The following is a 23,361-nucleotide window of genomic DNA, read 5'->3' as shown; positions in this document are numbered from 1 at the left end:
TGAAGTACAAGCCTCTGTTGCTTGAACTAAAGGGTTCAGCCATTCAGGTGGCAACTGTAGCAAACCCTTGAGCTTCTCATGTGCAAAGCCAGTAGAGGGAAACAAAGACACTCTCCTGACAGGGGTTACATCTTTATAAAACTTTTATTAAAATTTCCTTCTGTTGCTTGCAATGGTAGATGAATATTTCTAGACTATAGGCTTTGGTTCAACCACTGTGTCATCCAATCCTGTTCAGATCGAGTCTAGTTAAAACGTTAGCTGTGGGCAGTATACAGGAGCACAATGGTTCCAAAACTTTTTACTAAGACAACCCACCCAACTGCATTTTGTCTTTTTTTTTTGACCCACCCAGTTTCCAAATTTGTGAGGAGCTCAAAATCATAGGCCTGTGTTGTCATCCTGCACACCAAAGGGGTACTGACCACCCACAGCAATGTCCTCTGCCCCAACACAACAACCATAACCACAGGCCAATAGGGATAGGAGGCCACAGGAGGGTAGGGATGGAGAATGAGCCCACCCTGCACTCACCTCAGAGCAGTGTTTTCTGCCCCATGGAGATGGGCCCATCTCCTTGTTCTGGGCATTGCAACTGGACGCACAGGGTCACAGAACCATTCAGGCACGGCTCAGCTTCCTGCACATCACCGAGGGCCATCACATCTTCTTCCATTAAGGAAGGGTCGCTGGGCCAAACTTGAGCATCAATGTGACCCCATACATCATGTCACAATGCCTGGGGCAGGGAGATGGGCCCAACCCCATGGGCCACTACTCTGGGGTGAGTGGAAGATGGACTCACTCTCCAGTCCCCATACCTTTCCCATGACCCAGTGTTTGGGAAATAGTGCCATGGCGTTCCCTCCTTTGCTAGTGCAAATGAAGCTGTATTGGGAGTAATGCAACAATGGGATACTGAAGGAAAATAATAGGTCAGACAAGCTTCTGAGTTAGTGCTGAACTAATACCCCAGCCTGGTATAAGGGACACTGTTCTTCAATTGGTGCCACATTTTGTATGAGATGCAAAATTAAGGTTTTACCTCCAATGATGTGATTGCTGCATAAATAAATATGTTAATCCTGATGTCCTGGCAAAAATTCAGGTTGGGCAACTGCATTCTGCCTACCTTGAAAATTCCACCTCCAGTTTCAATTGTGTAAGGTACTCTTTTTCACTCCTGCGATAAACTGCAGGATTTGGGTATCATTGTTTAAAGTACTGTAGGGTTTTGTTAGATTTGTAAAGTGTTTTGAGAACTTGTGGAATGAAAGAAGCTATATTTTGAGATTAAAAAAACTTTATTATTCATTACTCCAGATACATTTGATTGCTCGTTTTAATGATTGGAGCATTTTGTGATGTGAGAATGAAATCATACAGGGGCTAAGCTAAGAAGCTCGTAGCAAGTATTCACAATGCTATTGCAGCATTTAGAATGCAATGAGATCCCAAACAAATAACTAATTCTGCTGATACAGAGAATATATAACACAATTCTACAAGAATGGGAGCAATTCTGCAACAAAATGTCATGGAAAGAAGTGCCTGATTTAAATCACAAGGGTAGTGAAAAGAGCCCTTGGAGAGGACAACATTCTCATTGGAAATAGAGCCACCATACGTAGTTCTCATCCCTGTGTGCCAAGTAATGCAGACATACATCATTTAAAGCACCAAGAGGCAATATAGTTGATGAAATGGAAAGCAAGTTTAGTCTCATTGCAGCAAACTAGATATTTGAAAAACCAAGTGGAGCAGAGAGAATAGTGGATGTCCATGACTGAAATGACCATGAGAAGACAGTACCTCAACAGGTCAGCTAGATAAAGTAACAATGGATTTGTCTGATGTGGAAATCTGATTGAAACTCTGTCGTATCAGGATTCTGAGATTCCCCAAGAGATTGGAAATTAAGAATACAACAGCTTTTATAAACCTGCCTTTGCACTCCCAAACATTTCCCCCCATCACCCCTTTTTTTGAAATGGTGATGGAGAGAGGATTTTATTTGGTGGCCTTGATCTGAACCTGTTCTGTTGCTTTTAGACCCAAGTCAGAGCCAAGATTACAGGTGTGTGAATATGAAATTTGCATTTCCAATGTGAATCTTTCAGCAATTCCAAAATAATCAACTGTCCTTGTGATATTGCTTCCATCATGGGCTGGAACCCATTTCAGTCCCATAGAAGGCCAGGGCACCACACAACCAATTCCATCATAGCAGCAGAGAGACATTGGGACAGAAATCTTTTGGTTCCAATTTACTCTCAGGCAGGAGCTTGTAGACAGAGGGAGGTAAGAACAAAAGATCAATCCTAGTTTTTCACTCAAACCTCTTTAACGTCAAAAGTGTCAAGTTTAGAGTGAAGCCCAAAGAATTATCTTGCTGACTCTTCCCAAAATCTGCAAGCTGGCCCTGTGTCTAGTGTGTGGTAGTGGAGGACAGGACCAGGTTATGTTTGTGGAAGAGCACCAAAAAATTGTTTTGGAGGCCTGCCCCAAAATGCTGTGTCTGGCTCTGTGAATCATAAACATCTGTGATGGAAAAAAAATTAGATCATTGAGCCAATTTGCTGGCAGTGCAGGCCAGAGTATGTTTTCTATATGGGACAGTTAAAAAAGCAACAACTTGTAAAGTTTTTTTTCCATGTCTTGGGGAGAAATAAAGGTCTTGTGGGTAAGGTACTGGACTAAATCTCAAAAGCTCGGGGTCTAGTACTTGGCTATGCCACATATTTCCTGTCTGACCTTGACATTTTGTGACCTTGTCACTTAGGGCCAGATTTTTAATGGTGTTTAGGTGCCTAAAGATGCAGATAGGTACTTAGTGTCAGGGACCCAACCAGCTGCTGGCCTGCTCCCTAACTAACTTGGTCACAAGGCAGCCAATGAGCCCAGCTGCACTGCCTTGGAACTGACAAGTGGCCCCGGCCCCTGATTGGCTCCTGGTTTAGCAGCCTTGCTTAGAAGCCAGGTCACCACAGCATCTTGCTTGCTGTTCAATGACTATCATCTCAGTAACTTTGCTTGCCCTTATTCCAATCCCTGCTTCAGCTTGCTTCTAGTCTCTGCTCCTGCTGTGCTCCAACCCCTGTTTCCCTCTGACTTTGAATTTCTAGCTTCAGTCCCTGTCTCTGCCTCTGGCTTAGGACTCTGGTTGACTCTCTAGCTCTGGTAATTGGCTTTGTCCTTCTGTTACTGACCCTCAGCTAGTTTCCTGGCCTCTGATCACCCTGGGTCCAGCTTTAACTGGCAGGCTGGATTCTTGCTCCCCCACTCTGCCTGAGTGCTCACAGCCTAGTCAGCTACATCTAGTGGAATTTTCAAATATGCCTATACATACCATCACGCACAGGGTCAGCCTTTAAAAATCTAACTCTTAATCCTCAAACAAGAGTTAGGTTCCTAAATACCTTTGGGGACTGGACCTTTGTGAAGGATAATACTTCCTTTCTCCTTCCCTTTGTCTGTCTGTATTTAGACTAAGTTTTTCAAGGCAGGGACTGTTTCTTCTTATGTGTTTGTATAGTGCCTGACATAATGAGGTCCTGATATCAGCTGGTACTTTTAATACTGTAATACAAATACTAATTTTCTATTTCTCATCAATTTTTGATTGTTCTCACTTTCTTAATGTATTCCACTTCTGTTCTGTCTGCTAATTTTTAGCTTTCAAGCATTTTCATGCATTTTTTTTTAAAAAGATCTGAATGCATGCTTGCCAGCTTGACTCACTGGCTTCTAGCCCTGAGGAAATTTGCATTCAGCAATAATTTTGGCACAAAGACTTAAGATCACTGATGTGGGCAATTGATTTATTTCCTTTCAGCCTAAAACAGTGCAATAAGTGCCATCACTCTCCCAGAAATGTTAGTCCAGATGAGAAAATCAAGCCTTGCAGTAGAGAACATACAAAATATCCTGATGAATTTTTTGGTACCAAAACACAATATTTCTAGGTATTTGTGTACAACATTTGATTTATATAAATGACATTTTGCAGGTAAATATACAACCAGCCATTTCATTTCCTGCCGGGAGGCATTTGCGTTAAACACAGTGAAACCTCACTTAATGCAAAATGTCGTGTTCTCATGTGCAGCTAGTACAAAGGTTATCACACATATCAGAAAGTAAATAAATTAAAATTGTTTGCCAAATAATTAGCTCCACTAATTTTGAAACTTGTCTTGCAGATGCTAAGATAATTATTTTAAAGAAAATGACCACTGAATAAGGGTCAAAATATTGGGAACTTGGGACTCTCTGGGCCTGATTTTTCAGAAAATGCTGAACATCCAATCTCCAGTGGAAGTTAATGGAAGCTATGAATGTTCAGTACCTCTGAAAATCAGGTGCAAGCCATCTGGCCTAGCTCCTGCCACAGGATCTGCCTGAGTGTACCCTTGCTTGACTTCAGTGCAACTTTGACTGATCTAGTTTGCTTGATCTAGTCTTACAACTCTGTACTTAAATGATTGAGTCACACAAAGTTTCAAAAGTGGCCTTAAATTTTGACTATCTATGGGAGACAGGATTTTTTCCAAGGGAAGGTAAGAGGAAATAACTTCTTTATTCAGAGTCTCACTGTCCCTTCCCCTGCAGAAGAAACACAGAGTTCAGTCCAAAGAAATCTCAGAATTTCCAAGTTCTGCTGGAGGTTAGGGATGTCCCTGGGCCTCCAAATGGATTCCAAGGACTTGTGTCCATCCTCCAACTATCCGGCAGTGTGACTCTCCTGAAAAGGCCCGGCCTCAGTTTCCCCTCCCTCAAGGAGTTCCCCACAGTGTAGACCATGCAACACTTAATATATCCCACAGCTATTGATTCCACATAGCACTGGTGTATGAATGGTGCGGTATCTACTGCCCCACATCCTCTCCAGCTATAGATTCCCTTCCCATGTAAACAGATCCTGAGAGTATGATCTGGGCCTCTGTTACTAGGCAGACTTCTAGCCAGTTGTGCATTCCAATATGCAAATTCAATTAATATTCAAAATTTCAATCCTCTCATTTTCAGGGGGTTTAAAAAGGTATCAAAGGCTCAGTTGGTGGTATCCCCTTTTGCTAGGGAACCCTGCAATGCAGGCTTACTGATGCCAATCATGCAGAAGGTATGGTATGGTATGATGTGGCCTACAGTTCACAGAATAATTTTTTTTTCACTTCTAGGCAGTCGAATGGGAAGCCAAAGAGTGACTTGTGTTCTCTCTCCACTAAGTACATTTCCTAGCAGATTTTAGACGGGTAGGTTTTGTTTTGTCAAAAAAATACAGCACAATATTGCAGCCTTCCAACTCAGCTATGCCAATTAGCTCTTTTTTCCTTCTCTCCGCCGTAAAAACCTACTATCCACAAGAATAAAAAAAAAAAAAAGAGGACTGCAGTTTTCTTTGTCTCAAGAAATACACTCTGTCCACTTGAAAAGATTAGAAAGAAGGCAGGACCAAAGGGATTTTTTCCTTTCATTTTTTCACTTTCTATATTTTAATCCTCTTATTTTAAAAATCACAACAAAAAAGATTTAAAGGAAACATAAAAGGGAAATGTTCTTTCATTTGAAAATGACAATGGAATTGATGTCTAATTTCACTACAGGTACCATATTTTCATCCTACACAAATTGGTAGTATATCAGCCACAGACTGAGGAACACTATACAAAGATACTATTGTCCAAAGCATACTTTATTTTTCCCTAACATTTTCTTCTAATCCTTCCCCAATTTTTAGCTATAGGTTAAATTCTTATGTCTTTATTCATTTTCTACTTAGGCAAACTCCCACTGATGTCAATGGGAGTTTGGGTAAGGACTGAATAACAATGGAATAAGGACTTAAAGGTAGAGGTCTGTAAGAATATATCATATTGTCTAACGTTTGAAAGAGGTAAGGTCTTGGATCCAAGCCCCACACCAACACTTAGGCTCATAGGTGTTCATCTATTACACAGAGAAGATTCCTACTGAATTTAACATGTGCTGGATCTGGCCCATACAAAGTCTGATATTGCCATGCAGTAATCAGCAGACAGGAGGGAGCTCTTTTGCATTGTAGTGTAAGGGCTAGCCTGACCCAAGAAGCGGTGGAGGAGGAAGAACAAGGTTCTATTCTAAAGAGCCTTGAGCAGGAATTGTGGACTATTCTGTTCTGTGCTGGGAGAATGTGTTGTACCTTTCCAAAGGTAGCAGTAATACCACTACAGGGATTCACCCAGAGTACCAGCACGAATATAGACTGAGCCTGTCAGTCTCACTGTAACACTACTCACTACGAGATGGGTCATGGGGAGGGATGTAAAGGCAATAAGAAAGGGTTGCTTAAATACATTAGGAGCAAGAGAAAGACAAAGGAAAGTGTAGCTCCTGTACTTAGTGGAGAAGGATAGCTAATAACTGATGGCATGAAGAAGGCTGAGGTGTTTAATGCCTATTTTTGCATCAATCTTCATGAAAAAGGTTAATGATGACCAGATATTCTGCACATTTATTAACAACAAGGGGCAAGGAAATCAATACAAAAAATGCGCTAAAGAATAGTTAGGTATGTTAGCTGTATTCAAGTCAGCAGGGTGTGATGAAATTCATTTTAGGGTATTGAGGGAACTAACTGAAGCAATCTCAGAACCATTAGCAATCATCTTCCTGGAGGACGGGCGAGGACCCAGATGACTGAAGAAATGCAAACATAGTTCTTGTCTTTTAAAAGGGGGGAAAAGAGGACCTGGGGAATTATAGACCAATCAACCTAGCTTCACTACCTAAAAAGACACTGGAACAAATTATTAAACAATCAATTGGTACAGGATTATAGGGTTATAAGGAATAGCCAGTATGGATTTGTCAAAAATAAATCATGCCAAACCAACCTAATTTCCTTCTTTGCAGGTTACTGGCCTAGCTGATATGGGGAAGAAGTAGACATGTTGATCTTGATTTTAGTAAGGCTTCTGACACAATCCCACGTGATGTTCTCATAAGCAAACAAGGGAAATGTGGTCTCGATGAATACTATACTATAAGGTGTGTGTACAACTGGTTGAAAATTATACTTAAAAAGTAGTTATAACTGGTTTGCTGTTAAACTGGGAAGGCGTATCTAGTGGGGTCCTGCAGGGGGTCAATCCTGAGTCTAGTACTATTAAATATTTTCATTAATTATTTGGATAATGGAGTGGAAATTATGCTTATAAAATCTGCAGATGACATCAAGCTGGGAGGGGTTGCAAGCCTTTTTGAGAACAGGATTACAATTCAAAATGGCCTTGAAAAAGTGAGGAATTGATCTGGGAAAATTCAGCCTGGATGTTTAAAGTCAGGCAAAACAATAAGCAACTCAAAATAGAGACTTATAACCATAATGAAGGGTTGGGTAAGGGATGTAAACACACTTGCTTTAAGGTATAAATCAAGGTCTGGTAAGAAAAAAGCTTTCTCTGGGGATAGTTCATTCCTTAACTGTCTGGATGGAGATTCTTGCATCTTTCTGAAGCTTGTGGTACAGGCAATTCTTAGAGAATGGATGCTGGACTAGAATAACTTGGTGTGATTTTGTATGGCAATGTCATTGCCCCATGTGTTGGTCAGTGCATAAATCTTGTTTTTTACTATTATTATTATTTTATTTTTCAATTGGACAAATCTTCACTGTTGAACATAGTTCAGTGTTTATCGGTGCTAAGTATTGTCCATGACTTTATGTCAATAAGAAGACATTATTGTATTTTTTTGAATTTTTAAATATGATACTCAATTGACCTTTGGGTTAAAATTTAATCTCCAAGTGTTTGTTTAGCCAATTTTATAGAATGTCAGAGTAGCATTGGCATGCTTTCAAAAAAGGAATATGAAAGCAATATTACAGTAATAATAGTTGGCTCAAAGTAATTAAAAATCCTAATTTCCCATTAATTAAATCAACTAGTCGCTGGAAAAAAAAGACATTCAGAAATAGTTCAAGGCAACTCAATATGAAATCCAGGTGAAAGCTAGTAAAATGTAAGTGTTCTTTTCCTCTTTTGTGTGTCTAAATGTACACTGGTATGTTTCAATGTATTTGTATAGCAGTAACTGAGCTGATAACAACTTGATTGGTTTAAAGTATAGCCTTAGGGAATGGACTAGAAAAGTGGCTGAGATTTTAACATAATTTCAAAGACTGATGGCATTATTTCACAAAGTAACTCTTTTTTAACTTAAAGCAACATCATAGAATGCTTCCCTAAAAATAGTTACCCTTCAATTTATTGCATGGCTGTATGTCTTTTTATATAATACAATATATATTGGGTATAGTTTATTATTTATAGAGGGTAATGTAATATAATCTTACTAAAGAGTGCTCTCGGAGGCAGGATATATACGCTCTGTCATCAGCCAAGGTGCTTTTTTTTTTTACAGCATTGTAAGCAGAACTTTCTTTCCTTGCCCCTGTGAAATCCCATTGATGGCTGAGCTAGTGCCTGATTTTCCAGGGTGTCATATAAAATATGAGGGATCACATATTTCAACCAGTCGGAATTGAGGGGAATGAGGAAAGCATGATAATTGGTTTGTAATGTTTAATTATACTGGGTACAATCTGTGGCTTTCATGTATTTTTCTATATCAGAATGGTTTAAGAGAAGCAACTTGTAGGATCACTGAATTACTTGATGGCACCATATCTGATCTGAAATTCTACTTTAGCGAGTAAACATGGAGAATCTGGGTTAATTACTGTATTATCAGCAACTTTGGGTTCTCCACTTAATTTCATTACCCTATTATGAAGACTGAAACAATCCCTTCTGGGCACCTCTATAATTAAATGTAGCCTTTGTGAATCGTATGGTGTTCCTGGCCCTGATCCAGCACACGCAGACATCTCTATTAACATCAGTGGGGCTTCATGCAGGCAGAAGGGTCAGCCAGCGTGTATCTGAATGCAAGATCAGAGAGCTGTTTTGTATAAATGTGGCAAGATGTAGCAAGGGTCTATTTAATATTTTGTCCAATTCCTTTCAGTAAATAAAAGCTTTTATAATTGTTTTAGCATCAAGGCAAGTAGGTATGTTTCTGTTTAACAATGTTTTGAGCAGTCATGGAGAGAGACAGCATCTTTTCAAGGCTTTCCAAAATAGAAGGCCATTCAAACAAACAAAACTTAAAACAGCATGGGAAGATCAAAGTATCCTAGTGCTCATTCAAACAAAAATGAGACGGAAGAGAAGTAGAAGGTTATACTTGCATAAACATACTGTTGCACAAGTTAACTGTGCTAAAATTAAGACGAGCAAGTGCTTAAACTGAATACATAAGAACATACGAATGGCCATACTGGGTCAGACCAAAGGTGCATCTAGCCCAGTAGCCTATCTACGACAGTGGCCAATGCCAGGTCCCCAGAGGGAGTGAACCTAACAGGCAACGATCAAGTGATCTCTCTCCTGCCATCCATCACCACCCTCTGACAAACAGAGGCTAGGGACACCATTCCTTATCCATCCTGTCTAATAGCCATTAATGGACTTAACCTCTGTGAATTTATCCAGTTCTCTTTTAAATGCTGTTATAGTCCTAGCCTTCACAACCTCCTCAGTTAAGGAGCTCCACAAATTGACTGTGCTCTGTGTGAAGAAGAATTTCCTTTTATTTGTTTTAACCTGCTGCCTATTAATTTCATTTGGTAACCCCTAGTTCTTGTATTATGGGAATAAGTAAATAACTTTTCCTTATCTACTTTCTCCACATCACTCATGATTTTATATGCCTCTATCATATCCCCCCTTAGTCTCCTCTTTTCCAAGCTGAAAAGTCCTAGCCTCTTTAATCTCTCCTCATATGGGACCCGTTCCAAACCCCTAATCATTTTAGTTGCCCTGAAGCTTTTCTAGTGCCAGTATATCTTTTTTGAGATGAGAAGACCACATTTGTACATAGTATTCAAGATGTGGCTGTACCATCAATTTATATAAGGGCAATAATATAGTCTCTTTCTTATTCTCTATCCCCTTTTTAATGATTCGTAACATCCTGTTTGCTTTTTTGACCACCTCTGCACACTGCGTGGACATCTTCAGAAAACTATCTGCAATAACTCCAAAATCTTTTTCCTGGTTTGTTGTAGCTAAATTAGCCCCCATCATATTGTATGTACATTTGGGGTTATTTTTTCCAATGTGCATTACTTTACATTTAGCCACATTAAATTTCATTTGCCATTTTGTTGCCCACACACTTAGTTTTGTGAAATCTTTTTCAAGTTCTTCGCAGTCTGCTTTGGTCTTAACTATCTTGAGCAGTTTAGTATCATTTGCAAACATTGTGAAGAGAAGACAGAAAATGCTATTTTGACAAAGTCACATTTTCCTTTCATGCAAGCTGGTATGAGAGGAACTGCAGAAGTACTTTTCTTATTTCTGAATTCAAGGAGTATAATCTGAAATGGAATTTGAGTCTGCTATAGTGTTTCTTTCACAACAAAGAGCAGAAAGAGCTTTATAGATTTTTTTTTTCATCCTACACCTAAAGAAGTCAAACAGAAATAATTTCTCTTCTTTCTGGTTTCATCAATAAGGACCTAAATTTGTTAGTACGGTTGGGGATCCAGTAAACTGCAGCCATTTTTCAAGTATCCCACCTGCTGATAAGGATGGAAATTGTCAGATGTTTGACTAGAAATCCTAAATTTCAGCTGTTGTGTATTTCTAAACTTGATGTTAAATAATACTGGAGCAAAATTCAGTCTCTACCTGGTCTTCTTTGAAAAAGCTGTTTCCAGTTCATGCACAGGTATATATATTTGTAAATTGGATGTCTATTTGTTTTTAAAAATGAGATTGTTCAGACAGTCTATAAATGATACAAAATATAAAAATTCTGACTTGCAAAATGGAACTTTGAGATAATCTTAGAGTAGGTGTATACAGTCAAAAGATTTTTTAAATTTGATTTATTTTCTTGACTGATTGAATTAAAATATTCCACTCATTTCTTATGTAATTTATTTGGAACACTCTGAAAGAAGAAAACAGAAATCTTTCTATCTTGCTGTAACTATCAGTGGTATAGTGCCAATCTTGAAATTTATGTAACTAGAAAATAAGTGCAGTACATGGGCCTGAAATAAGCCAAGTCTCACTAGACAAATTCTCCAATAAATCATTACTGGATTGGAATTAGAATAGGGAACAATTCCAACAGCTGTCTACCAAACTATAAATGTTTACCTCAGATTTGAACATTAATGTGTTTTTGTCATCAAAGATTGTTGTTTTCTCCATATATAGCATCATTTTTCCTGATGATTCTCCACTTTCAGGTCCTGTTGGAAGTGAAAAGTGTGATACACCAAGAAAAAAGGCTATTTCCTGGTATTTCCAGTTCCACCGGAAATATAAGACTAGAAGAAATGTTGCATATTCTCACAATGTTTGCATCCAGATTTAACCAGAAGATTTTGATAGTTAATTACATTCTGGACTGAGAAGCAAATTGAACAGAGTCTTCTGATTTTTGAAGCTTGGTTATCACTAGAGGGGACCCACTCTGAACCTCCCCCACCCCAACACACACCTAGCCAACACACACCTAGCCCACCCCAACACACACCTAGCCTTCTGCCCTGCATCCCCAAAGCCCCATCCCTCTGCCCTGAACCCTGCCACACATCCAACCCTCTGCCCTGCACCCCCACAGCCCCATCCCTCTGCCCTGACCCTTGACCCCCCCACAGCCTTCTGCCCTACACTCCCCCCCCGCCCCAGCCTTCTGCCCTGAACCCCTTCCCCCAGCCCTCTGCCCTGACCCCTGAAACCACCCCACCCAGGTCTGGGGTCCTGGACACAGGCCCTGCTCAGCCCGCTGCCGGCCTAGGTGAACAGAACCCCAGGCTGGCAGCGAACTGAGCAGGCTGGCGGCATAAGATCAGCATTTTAATTTAATTTTAAATGATACTTCTTAAACATTTTGAAAACCTTGTTTCCTTTACATACAATAGTTCTATAGACTTATAGAAAGAGACCTTCTAAAAACGTTAAAATGTATTACCGGCATGCGAAACCTTAAATTAGAGTGAATAAATGAAGACTCGGCACACCACTTCTGAAAGGTTGCCGACCTTTGCTCTAATTTAGAAGGTCTCTTTCTATAAGTCTATAATATATAACTAATCTATTGTTGTATGTAAAGTAAATAAGGTTTTAAAAATGTTTAAGAAGCTTAATTTAAAATTAAATTAAAATGAAGAGCCCACTGGACTGGTGGCCAGGACTCAGGCAGTGTGAGTGCCACTGAAAATCAGCTCACGTACCGCCTTCGGCACACGTGCCATAGGTTGCCTACCCCTGACATAGAACATAGGACTGGAAGGAACCTCTTGGGTCATCAACTCCATTTCCCTGCTACCACAGGAACTCACATCACATAATTCCTTTTAGAAATGTATCAAGCTCTACCTTAAAACTAGGCTATTTGCTCCTCCTGCTCCTGTAACAAGGCTATTAGAGAACATCACTCAGATCAGAATGTTGCAGCTTAAATATCACTAACCATATTTTACAACCTTCTATTTCTCTTCTTATATGTGGTTGGAATAGGCAATAGGGCTGTGAAACCGTGAATTTCACTTGTTTCTCTGGACAACTTTACACGTCTTTCTATGGTGATTATTAAATGTAACAAAGTTCACCTTTCTGATGCTGCCATTCTACTCTTACACAGTTTTGGGTTTTTTGCCTTTGAGAATTGAAATGTATTGGTCTCTCATTTAGTGTTCTCATTTGAACTGATTGCCAAAACAGTGTGGTTAAACATCTTCGTGAATTCCAAACTACTAGAGTTGCCCATTTTGTACATGCTTCATGCCCATCAGCGCAGTTGGGTTTTTCTTCCCAGGAATCTTTGTGGAACTGTTATTCTTCATACCAATAGCCATATTCATATGAACAGAGGGCAAACTAGAGTAATCATTATTAATTATTTATTGATTATTAAATTGTAGATAAACAAATAATGAAAGGTTCAATCATCCAACCAGGAAGCAGAAATTATTCTATATAACTTAGCTGACCAGTCACATACTATGAATATGGATAATGAATAGTTAGTTTACAGTTCACAAACAAACCAGATGACTAAAATTAACTTCCAGGGAAACACCTTTTGCTATACTCAAGGTTAAACAGGGACAGCTGTGTTCATATGATACCACAGGACCAAATGTGAGTTTCATTGAGTTTGATGCCATAATGACCAGTGACACTTGGTGGGACCAGGATTTGGTTGTATAATGCAAAGATGATGTGATGTTAGAACCTGGATATTGTCTCAAGGTTCAACTCATGGCCAAATTTGGAACTGATGCTCAAGCATTAGGATTTGCAAGCATTAGGAAATGCTCATATTGTCATGTAAAAGATTTATTTTCATTACATCATTTTCAGTTTTGCTTTGTGTTGCTTCACTCATTAGTGTATGTTTCTACTTGTACACTGCATATTTTTGGTAGGAGATAAATTAACTCTCTCTCTATATATATATATTTCTTTCTACTGGTCCGTCTTGCACTTTTATTAAATACTTCTTGGCATTTTGTTTATGTAGGTGCCATCATTAATGTGATTAAAGTATAGGGAAAAGTACATAATATGAAATTATGTTGCAGCCGTGGAATGTACCTGAAACAATAAAGCTATTTTCACAATGAATTTAACCAAGTATTCTATTGTGTGGATTGTTTTTTTTAAAGCTGTTTAATTTCACTTGTCTCTAGTGCTTCAAAACTAGTACTTCTTCCATTACTGATAACATGAAACATCTGCTAGTTTGTGGGACACCATTTCTGTTTCTATAGTAATGCTAAGAGGCGACTGGATGGATCAAATTATTCATAATGCGCTGCAAGCCTCTCTAGGCTGATTTGAATCCAGCCTAAAGTAAAAGGCATCATCATCTGATAGTTGTTGGGTGTCCTATGTGAAATGAGCTGGTGGTCTCAGTCCAGTTTCTTCTGCACAAGTATTTTCATTACAGCACTACCACAACTGGGGAGTCTCAGGAAGAAGCCAATGAATGTGAACTACATTTTAAAATCTTGTCAAGACCTCTTCTAGAGATAGTTCCAGCTGCCTACAAAATAGTAACACTTTGTAGTCAAAGGATCAAATAACCACACATTTTTTTTCTGATCTTTTTGTAGAAGCAGCTGGTTCTGAGGCCCTATACTTCACATTAAGTCATTAGCAGTCACACGTAGTTCCACAGCCAGTCTATGGCTAGGAGTATCTTCCATTGGTCCCTCTCCTCCAGGTCAGCTCTAGTTTGGGATGCGTGTGAGCAAGTTCAAATTAATGTTGCTCATATTTCACCTTGTCCATAGATAAGCAGAGGATTTCGGTCTCTAGGTCCCTCAGAGCACTAGTCATGATCATTAAATTCACTGAGTTAAAGAAAAATCAGCCCACAAGGGCCATGTTTCTGTTTTAGTTCATCCATACCAGACGCAGGGCTCCTGAACTGCACTTCAGAATTGGTAAGTAGATTCTGCCACATAATCTTAGGGGTACTGTGATCACATGGTTAGATCAGTGAGACTGGAAACTAGGTCATTTGGGTTCTATTATTAATTTTGACACTGTTTTGGTATGTGGAAATGTGTGGAATCATTTAAACTCTTTGGGACTTGGCTTATCCATCTATAAAATGAATTTCATTTTAACCAGTCATGAGGTTTTGTAAGGTTTGTTTATTATTTAGATAGCACTTTGAGATTCTTTTTCTTAATGAAAAGTTGATAGGTATATGCCCAATATTTATATATAGAATCATAAAAGTGTAGGACTGGAAGGGACCTCAGTAGCCATGTAGTCCAGGAACCTGCCGTCAAGGCAGGACTAAATAATAACTCGACCTTTCCTGACAGGTGTTTGTCTAAGCTGTTCTTAAAAACCTCCAGTGACACAGATTCCTCACCTCCCTAGGCATTTTGTTCCAGTGCTTAACTACTCTGACAGGAATTTTTTTCTACTGTCCAACCTAAACTGCTTTATTGCAATTTAAGCCCATTGCTGCTTCTCCTATCCTCAGAGGTTAACAAGAACAATTTTCCCCCGTCTGCCTTCTAATAACCCTTTATGTACTTGAAAACTGTTATCATACCCCCCCGCAAGTCTTCTCTTCTCCAGACTAAACAAACCCAGTTTTTTCAATATTTCCTGATAAGTAATATTTTCTAGACCTTTAATCATTTTTGTTGCTCTCCTTTGGACTTTCTCCAATTTGTCCACATGTTTTCTGAAATATGGCATCCAGAACTGAGGCCTTATCAGTGTGGAGTTGAGTGGAAGAATTACTTCTTATTTCTTGTTTACAGCACTTCTTTCTGGGATGTATTAGCAGATGTTTTCTTTTTTGCAACAGTGTTACACTGTTGACTCATATTTAGCTTGTGATCCACTATAACCCCCAGATCCCTTTCTGCAGTAATCCTTCCTAGGCAATCATTTCCCATTTTCTATGTGTGCAATTAATTGTTCCTTCCTAAGTGGAGTACACTGCATTTTTCCTTATGGAATTTTATCCTATTTACTTCAGACCATTTTTCCAGTTTGTCCAGATCATTTAGAATTATAATCTTATCCTCCAAAGCACTTGCAACCCCTCCCAATTTGTATCATCTGGAAACTTTATAAATGTATTCTCTATGCCAGTATCTGAATAATTTATAAAGATATTGAAAAGAACCGAACCCAGGACCAGTCCCTGCAGGACCCCACTCATTATGCCCTTTCAACCTGACTGTGAACCACTGATGACTACTCTCTTGGAACAGTTTTCTAACCAGTTATGCACCCACTTTATAGTAGTAGTATATTTTCCTAGTGTGTTTTTGAGAAGGTTATGTGTGATAGTATCAAAACCCTTATTAAAGTCAAGATATATCACATCTACTGCTTCGCCCCACCATAAGGCTGTCACCCTGTCAAAGAAAGCTGTTAGATTGGTTTGACATGATTTTTGATAAATCCATGTTGGCTATTATCACCTTATTGTCTTTTAGATGTTTGCAAACTGATTGCTTCATTATTTGTTCCATTATCTTTCCAGGAACTCAGATTAAGTTGGCTGGTCTGCAATTTCCCAGGTTGTCCTTACCCCTGTTTTTATAGATTGGCACTGTATTTGCCCTTTTCTAGTCCTCTGGAATCTCTCCCATCTTCCATGATTTTTTGAAGATAATTGCTAATGGCTCAGAGGTCTCTTCAGTCAGCTCCTTGAGTATTCTGGGATGTATTTCACAGGTCCTGCTGACTTGAAGCCATCTAAGTTGTCTACATATTTTTAATGTGTTTTTTCCCTATGTTAGCCTCAGAGCCGACCTTATTTTCACTGGCGTTCACTATGTTTGACATCCAATTGCTACTAACCTTGGTGAGAACTGAAACAAAAAGGTGATTTAACACTTCTGCCATTTCCACATTTTCTGTTATTGTCTCCCAGCCCCATTGAGTAATGGGCCTACCCTGTCCTGGATCTTCCTCTTGCTGCTAATGAATTTGTAGAATGTTTTCTTGTTACTCTTTATCACTTTAGCTAGTTTAATCTCATTCTGTGCCTTGGCCTTTCTAATTTTGTCCCTGCATGCTTGAGTTTGTTTATATTCATCCTTTGTAATTTGACCTCGTTTCCAGTTTTTGTAGTACTCTATTTTGAGTTGCAGATTATTGAAGATCTCCTAGTTAAGACAGGGTGGTCTCTTTTCATGCTTCCTGTCTTTCCTACAGACTGGGTTAGTTTTCTCTTGTGCCCTTACTAATGTCTCTGAAAAACTGCCAACTACCTCAAACTGTTTTCTGCTTAGACTTGCTTCCCATGGGATCTTAACTAGCAACTCCCTGAATTTGCTAAAGGCTGCCTTCTTGAAATCCATTATATATATTGCGCTGTTTTCCCTCCTACCATTCCTTATAAACACGAACTCATCATTTCATAATCACTTTCACCCAAGCTGCCTTCCACTTTCAGATTCTCAACCAGTTCTTCCCTGTCTGTCAAAATCAAATCTAGAACAGCCTCTCCCATAGTTGCATTCTCCACCTTCTGAAATAAAAAAAATGTCTCCTGTGTATTCCAAGAACTTGCTGGATAACCTGTGCCCTGTTGTGTTTTTTTCCCAACAGATATCTGGGTAGCTGAAGTCCCCCATCACCACCAAGTCCTGTGCTTTGGATGATTTTGTTAGCTGTTAAAAAAAAGCCTCATCCACCTCATTTTCCTATTCAGGTTGCCTAGAGTAGACTCCTAACATGACATCATCCTTGTTTTTTACCACTTTTCTGCTTATGTAGAGACTTTCAACAAGTCTCCTATTTCCATCTCAATCTCAGTCCAAGCATATACTTCTTTGATATACAAGGCAATGCCTCCTCCCTCCTTTCCCTTCTTTCCCTGCCTGGCCTTCCTGAGCAAGTGGTACCTTCTATGCCAATATTCCAGTCATGTGTATTATCCCACCAAGTCTCTGTGAGGCCAACTGTGTCATAGTTGTGTTTATTCACTAGTATTTCTAGTTCTCCCTGTTTATCCCCCATACTTCTTGCATTAGTATACAGACATATAAGATACTGATTTGACCCATGTTCCCACCAGTTTCCAAACCTTCTCCCAGATCTCCATGATTTTGACCTACCTGTGGGCTTTTGTCTTCTGCCCCGTTAAACCTAGTTTAAAGCCCTTCTCACTAGGTTAGCCAATCTGTATCTGAAGATACTCCTCCCCTTTCTCAATAGGTGGACTCCATCTCTGCTCAGCAATCCTTCTTACTGGAATAGCATCACATGGTCAAGGAAACCACATGTGTTTGTGTATATTACAGTCATCAGCAGTGTTTTTCTAGGCTTTAGTGTTTCTTAGGCTTTTCTGTCTTTTTCTATTAAATATCATCCTATTTTGTGATACTGAAACAGTGGTTATTGAAATACAGGTTACAGATCAATGACAAGTAGCGTGAACTGAGCAAAAAGACGTATAAATGTGCTTTTCCCTCCTTAACTTGATCTCCTGTGTGTAAAGGAATAAGAAATACTTGTACATGCTCTATTTAGTCTCTCCTGATGGGAAGCAAGTGAAAAATTAGAACATCTCTTAATCTCTTTGACACCTTAAAGCAAACAGGAAACAGTTCTGTCTGTCAGACACTATTAAGCGTCACCAAGCTGCCTTTAGAGGTCAGCTAAAAGAACCCAGTGTGTGACATGCATCTGAGGAAGTGGGTATTCACCCACGAAAGCTCATGCTCCAAAACGTCTGTTAGTCTATAAGGTGCCACAGGATTCTTTGCTGCTTTTACAGATCCAGACTAACACGGCTACCCTCTGATACTTGACAGTGTGTGATTGTCATTCAAAAAAACTAAATCTCAAAACAACCTCACAGGCTGCCTGGCTGAAAGTCTGAAATGTGACACAGCAGCAGAGGAGAAATGGAGAGGATGACCGAAACAAAAAATGCGGAGGATGGCTAATAGATGTTTGTTTAACCTGAATTCAAGTAGCTTCATTTATGCAAAGAAACCAGACTGTATGGTAGTTTTGGTTAATGCATGTGTTAGATGAAACCACCAATCAGTGCTCAGAGTACTCGCTAGGTACAACTGCAGAGAGGCAATTGACACTACATCTTGAGTTGAGATTATTATTAATCATCTTTATTGTGGCAGTGTTCAGGGACTAACCAAGAATGGGGCTACATTGTGCTAGACACCACACAAACTCACAGTAGCAGAAGTCCCTGCTTCAAAGATCTTATAATCTAAGGCCATGTCTACACTACTTGCCGGATAGGCGGGTAGTAATCAATCTATCAGGGATCAATTTAGCGTGTCTCACCTAGATGTGATAAATTGATCCCCAAATCGATGCCTGTACTCCACCTCGGCAGGAGGAGTAAGCAGAGTCGATGGGGGAGCTGTGGCAGTCAACTTGCCGCTGTGAGGACAACCAGGTAAGTCAAACTAAGATACATTGACTTCAGCTACACAAATAACGTAGCTGAAGTTGCGTATCTTAGATTGATTTCCCCCACCCCCAGTGTAGACCAGCCTTAAATAGAAACAGGGTGGAGGAAAGGGGTATGACGCAGACAGAATGAATAATATGTTGGTGGCAAATGTCATTTTAATTCCATTTTTTTTGGAGAATTATGGTGTGGTGTAGTTAGGTGTGGATAAGCCAAGGAAAGCAAAATGAAAAGACTGAGGGGGGCAGGGCGGGGAAGAAGATAAGAGAGGCAGGTGATCATGACCACAATGGAGAAGAGAAACAAATAACACTGGAAACCACTCAGGGACAGTGAAACCTAATGAGGCTTTTTTTTCCCATAAGACGCTAATAGGAAGATATTCTGGGGAAAGTATCACCTATCTCTCAAGAAGAGTGAACAGTATGAATACAGAATGTAATAAATAAAAGTATGACCTTATCACAAATACCAGAAATGCTTTGAAGTGTGATTATTGTAAAAAAAAAAAGTGATTGTGTAAAAATGGCACTTCCTTATTCAGCAATAGAGCTCTTTGCACTTTTTTTCAGATTTTCACATTTTAACAAAAAGGAGGAAAATAAAGTATTTTTTTTCAGATTTCTATAATATATTTGTATTGCCTTAGTGTTTAGGAGGCCCAGCTGCAGATCAGGATCCCACTGTGCTAGATACTGTACAAACACTCAACAGAGCAGACCAGGTACACAACAGGAATGACAAATAATTAGTAGCAAAAAGGAGAAAACACAGCAGCTGCAAATAGTTGCTGAATCACCCATTTGGCTGACAGCTGTTGCGACAAAGAATTTGTTGAACAGTTTCAAATAACAAACAAATTGACAAAAGATCAAAATCTGCTAAAGGTAAAAGAAAACAAAAAGGTGTCGAATAGCTGGACCAGCTCTAAGCACAATGCACTTGTGCAAATGAATTTGTAGGCAGAGCTAGCAGAAAGCATGTTTCTTGCCAATAAATTTGTGTCAAGGAAATTCCTATCACATCCTGTATAAATAATGATTAATGTTCTGCGTATCATGAATCCAGGGAGGTAGGAGACTTTTGAAAATCTGTTGAAGGCAGTAGTCAGAAACAGGTCTTCCTTCTGGCAATGGATCCACATAGATTACAAAAAAGGCTTTGGATCATATAAAGTGGAAGAAAAATATGATCTAGTTCAGATACAGAAACTACAATTGCTTAGTGGTTTCCCAGATCAGTGATGGAAAATAGGTGAATGAATCTGGTAGCACAGTGGGTTACTGCATTAATCTTTCACCACTGGAAAGCTGAGTTCTGATTCTATTTTAGATCAGAATTTTGTGCTGTTTTCCCAGTTAATATTTTGCTTACATCACAAAAATCATTGTGTAGTGTGCTGTTGCCGAAGCTGGATGACAGTCATTGCTCAGATTTGGATATAGGATGAGCTGTATAGGCAGAGCTTTGTGAGACTCATGAAAACTGCTTGCCTGTGGTAGGTCTAGCTAAAAATCAGTGCTATCATTCCTTCACTATCATGGAGAAACAGTCATTCACAGTATTTAAAACAACAACAAACCACAAAGAGAAGCTATACTGGAGAACTGTACAACAGTGAAGAGGCCACTGTGAAGTGAATTTTCTTTGCATCTCTTGAACTTATTTCATTCACTGCTCAGTAACAAAATTCCATCTATCGATGGTACATATATATGTCCCCCATTACCCTAGTTCAGAAGTTCTCAAACTGTGGTCCATGGACCACCAGTGGTCTGCGAGCTCTGTTCAGGTGGTCTGTGGATAGTTCCCTCTAAGGTGGGCACCTGGGTGGCCGCACACAAGAGAATGAAGGGCCACCTACCTAATTTGTGGAGCTGTGCAGATGTGGATCCACTAATTAGGTGCCTGGACCCTGCAGAAGATGCACATATAAGGTGAGGTGGTGGCCTTGGGGGTAATAGGAGGAAGGTAGAGTGAGAAGAGGGAGTGGGGAGAATTTGGGACGTGCAGGGCTGTGGCTGCTGGGGAGATGTCATGATATAAACCCCCACTCTGAACCTTAGCGTCCAAAAGATGGGGTACCAGCATGAATTCCTCTAAGCTCAATTACCAGCTTAGTACTTGTAGTGCTGCCACCAACCAGGAATTCCAGTGCCTGGTACACTCCGGTCCCCCCAAAAACCTTTCCCAGGGACCCCCAAGACCCAGTCCCTCTGGATCTTAACACAAGGAAAGTAAACCCTTTCCCTAACTGTTGCCTCTTCCAGACTTCCCCTCCCTGGGTTACCCTGGAAGATCACTGTGATTCAAACTCCTTGAATCTTAAAACAGAGAGGAAAATTCACCTTCCCCCCTTCTTCTCTCTCCCCCTCCCAGACTCTCCCTGAGAGAGAAGTAATCCTAACACCAAGAGAAATTAACCTTTCTTTCTCCCTTCCCTCCTTTCTCCCCACCAATTCCCTGGTGGATCCAGACCCAGTCCCCTGGGGTCTCATCAGAATAAAAAAACGATCAGGTTCTTAACAAGAAAAGCTTTTAATTAAAGAAAGAAAAAAACAGTAAAAATTATCTTTGTAAATTTAAGATGGAATATGTTACAGGGTCTTTCAGCTACAGACACTGGGAATACCCTCCCAGCCTAAGTATATAAGTACAAATTAAAATCCTTTCAGCAAAATACAAATTTGAACTCCTTCTAGCCAAATACACATTTGCAAATAAAGAAAACAAACATAAGCCTAACTCACCTTATCTACCTAGTACTTACTATTCTGAGTACATAAAAGCCTGTATCAGAGAGATTGGAGAGAAACCTGGTTGCAAGTCTGGTCACTCTCAGAACCCAGAGAGAACAACAACCAAAAACTAACAGCATACACAAAAACTTCTCTCCCTCAAGATTTGAAAGTATCCTGTCCCCTGATTGGTCCTCTGGTCAGGTGACAGCCAGGCTCACTGAACTTGTTAACCCTTTATAGGCAAAAGAGACATGAAGTATTCCTGTTCTCTTAACCCTTAACTATCTGTTTATGACAGGAGAGATGGTCTTTCTTCCTAGCCTCAGCTAGGGGGCTGCTGTGGCAGGGGAGAGGGGACATCCATAGCATTAGAAATGCAAGGCTACTGATATTAAAATATGAGTAGTGTGCTTTTATTTGTAGAACAAATAAAGTTAATTATTTTTTTTATATAGAGCTTTTATCCAAAGTGTTTTACAATAGTTAGCTAATGGTACTAACAACATTTGGAAAGATCATTAAGCGGTCCTCCAAGACCCTCAGCAATTTTCAAGTGGTCCATGGAAAAAAAGTTTGAGAACTACTGCCCTAGGATCAGTCTTCAATGCATTTATTCTTACAACACCTCTGTGATCGCCTGTGTCTCTGGTTAAGCAAGGTACTATCCTTCCTCAAGTCAGTACAACAGCAAGATGTTTTGCTAAGGATACTTTATTAACAACATTAGGTGAAATCAATATACGATACCTAATACTATTTTAGTGCTAGCAATAGGGATGGACCCTGGAGGATTCCCCCAGATTACAGTGGGTATCAGAGCTGGCTCTGGGGCTGCTACAGTATGCTCAGAGCTTCAGTAGCCCTTATGTTTCTTGCATACATACTCTATGAGGGTAGGGAGAGAGGCTGGTGAATCTGTGTATTGGCAGGCTGCTTTCCCCACCCATAAACCATCTGTAGGTGACAGGGTGCAGTGACCCTATAGGGAGCATGAAGGCAGTTTATATCAACCTTGTGGGATCCCAGCATCCTGCCCAGGAGCTCTGCTGCTGTCAGGACCTTTGTGTCTCTAGAGCTGAGTGAGCAGGAGTTTCCCCATTTATAAGATTAGTGCTTCATTTTTAGATTGATGGGCACTTAATAACATATCAAATTCAGTGGCTTTGTGCAGTAAATGGGGTCTGACTGAAAGCTCAGTGGAAGATATCTGTTACAACTCAAAGGGAATTTAGATCTAAAATTTGCCTTACTTGGACGTTATGATAACATGAATGAACATACATCCCCTGAATTCTAAATCGCACTGTATTTGTTTTATAGCAATATAGTTCTTTATGATAGAGATCTTTAAAAATACAAGCTTAAGTATTGAAATGTAGGTTGCTAAACTTGGATACCAAAATGCATTTGCAGGCTAAAACATGGCCTGGTGTACAAAATCACAGACTATTTGCAGCTGTCACTAAAGTCAGTGAGAGCTGTGGATGCTCAGTACCCTTTGACAATCTGATCCAACTTTTTTTACGGGTCCAAATGTTACTGGATACTAAGTCTGAAATTTCTGGCCCTGATCAAGGGTGCAGTTCTTCTGGGTAGCATGAAAAAAAAAGTGAGCGTG

The sequence above is a fragment of the Gopherus evgoodei genome, chromosome 7 (assembly GCF_007399415.2).
Source record: "Gopherus evgoodei ecotype Sinaloan lineage chromosome 7, rGopEvg1_v1.p, whole genome shotgun sequence".
In the NCBI taxonomy this organism is placed as follows: Eukaryota; Metazoa; Chordata; order Testudines; family Testudinidae; genus Gopherus; species Gopherus evgoodei.
Note: the sequence above shows the minus strand (reverse complement) of the source record.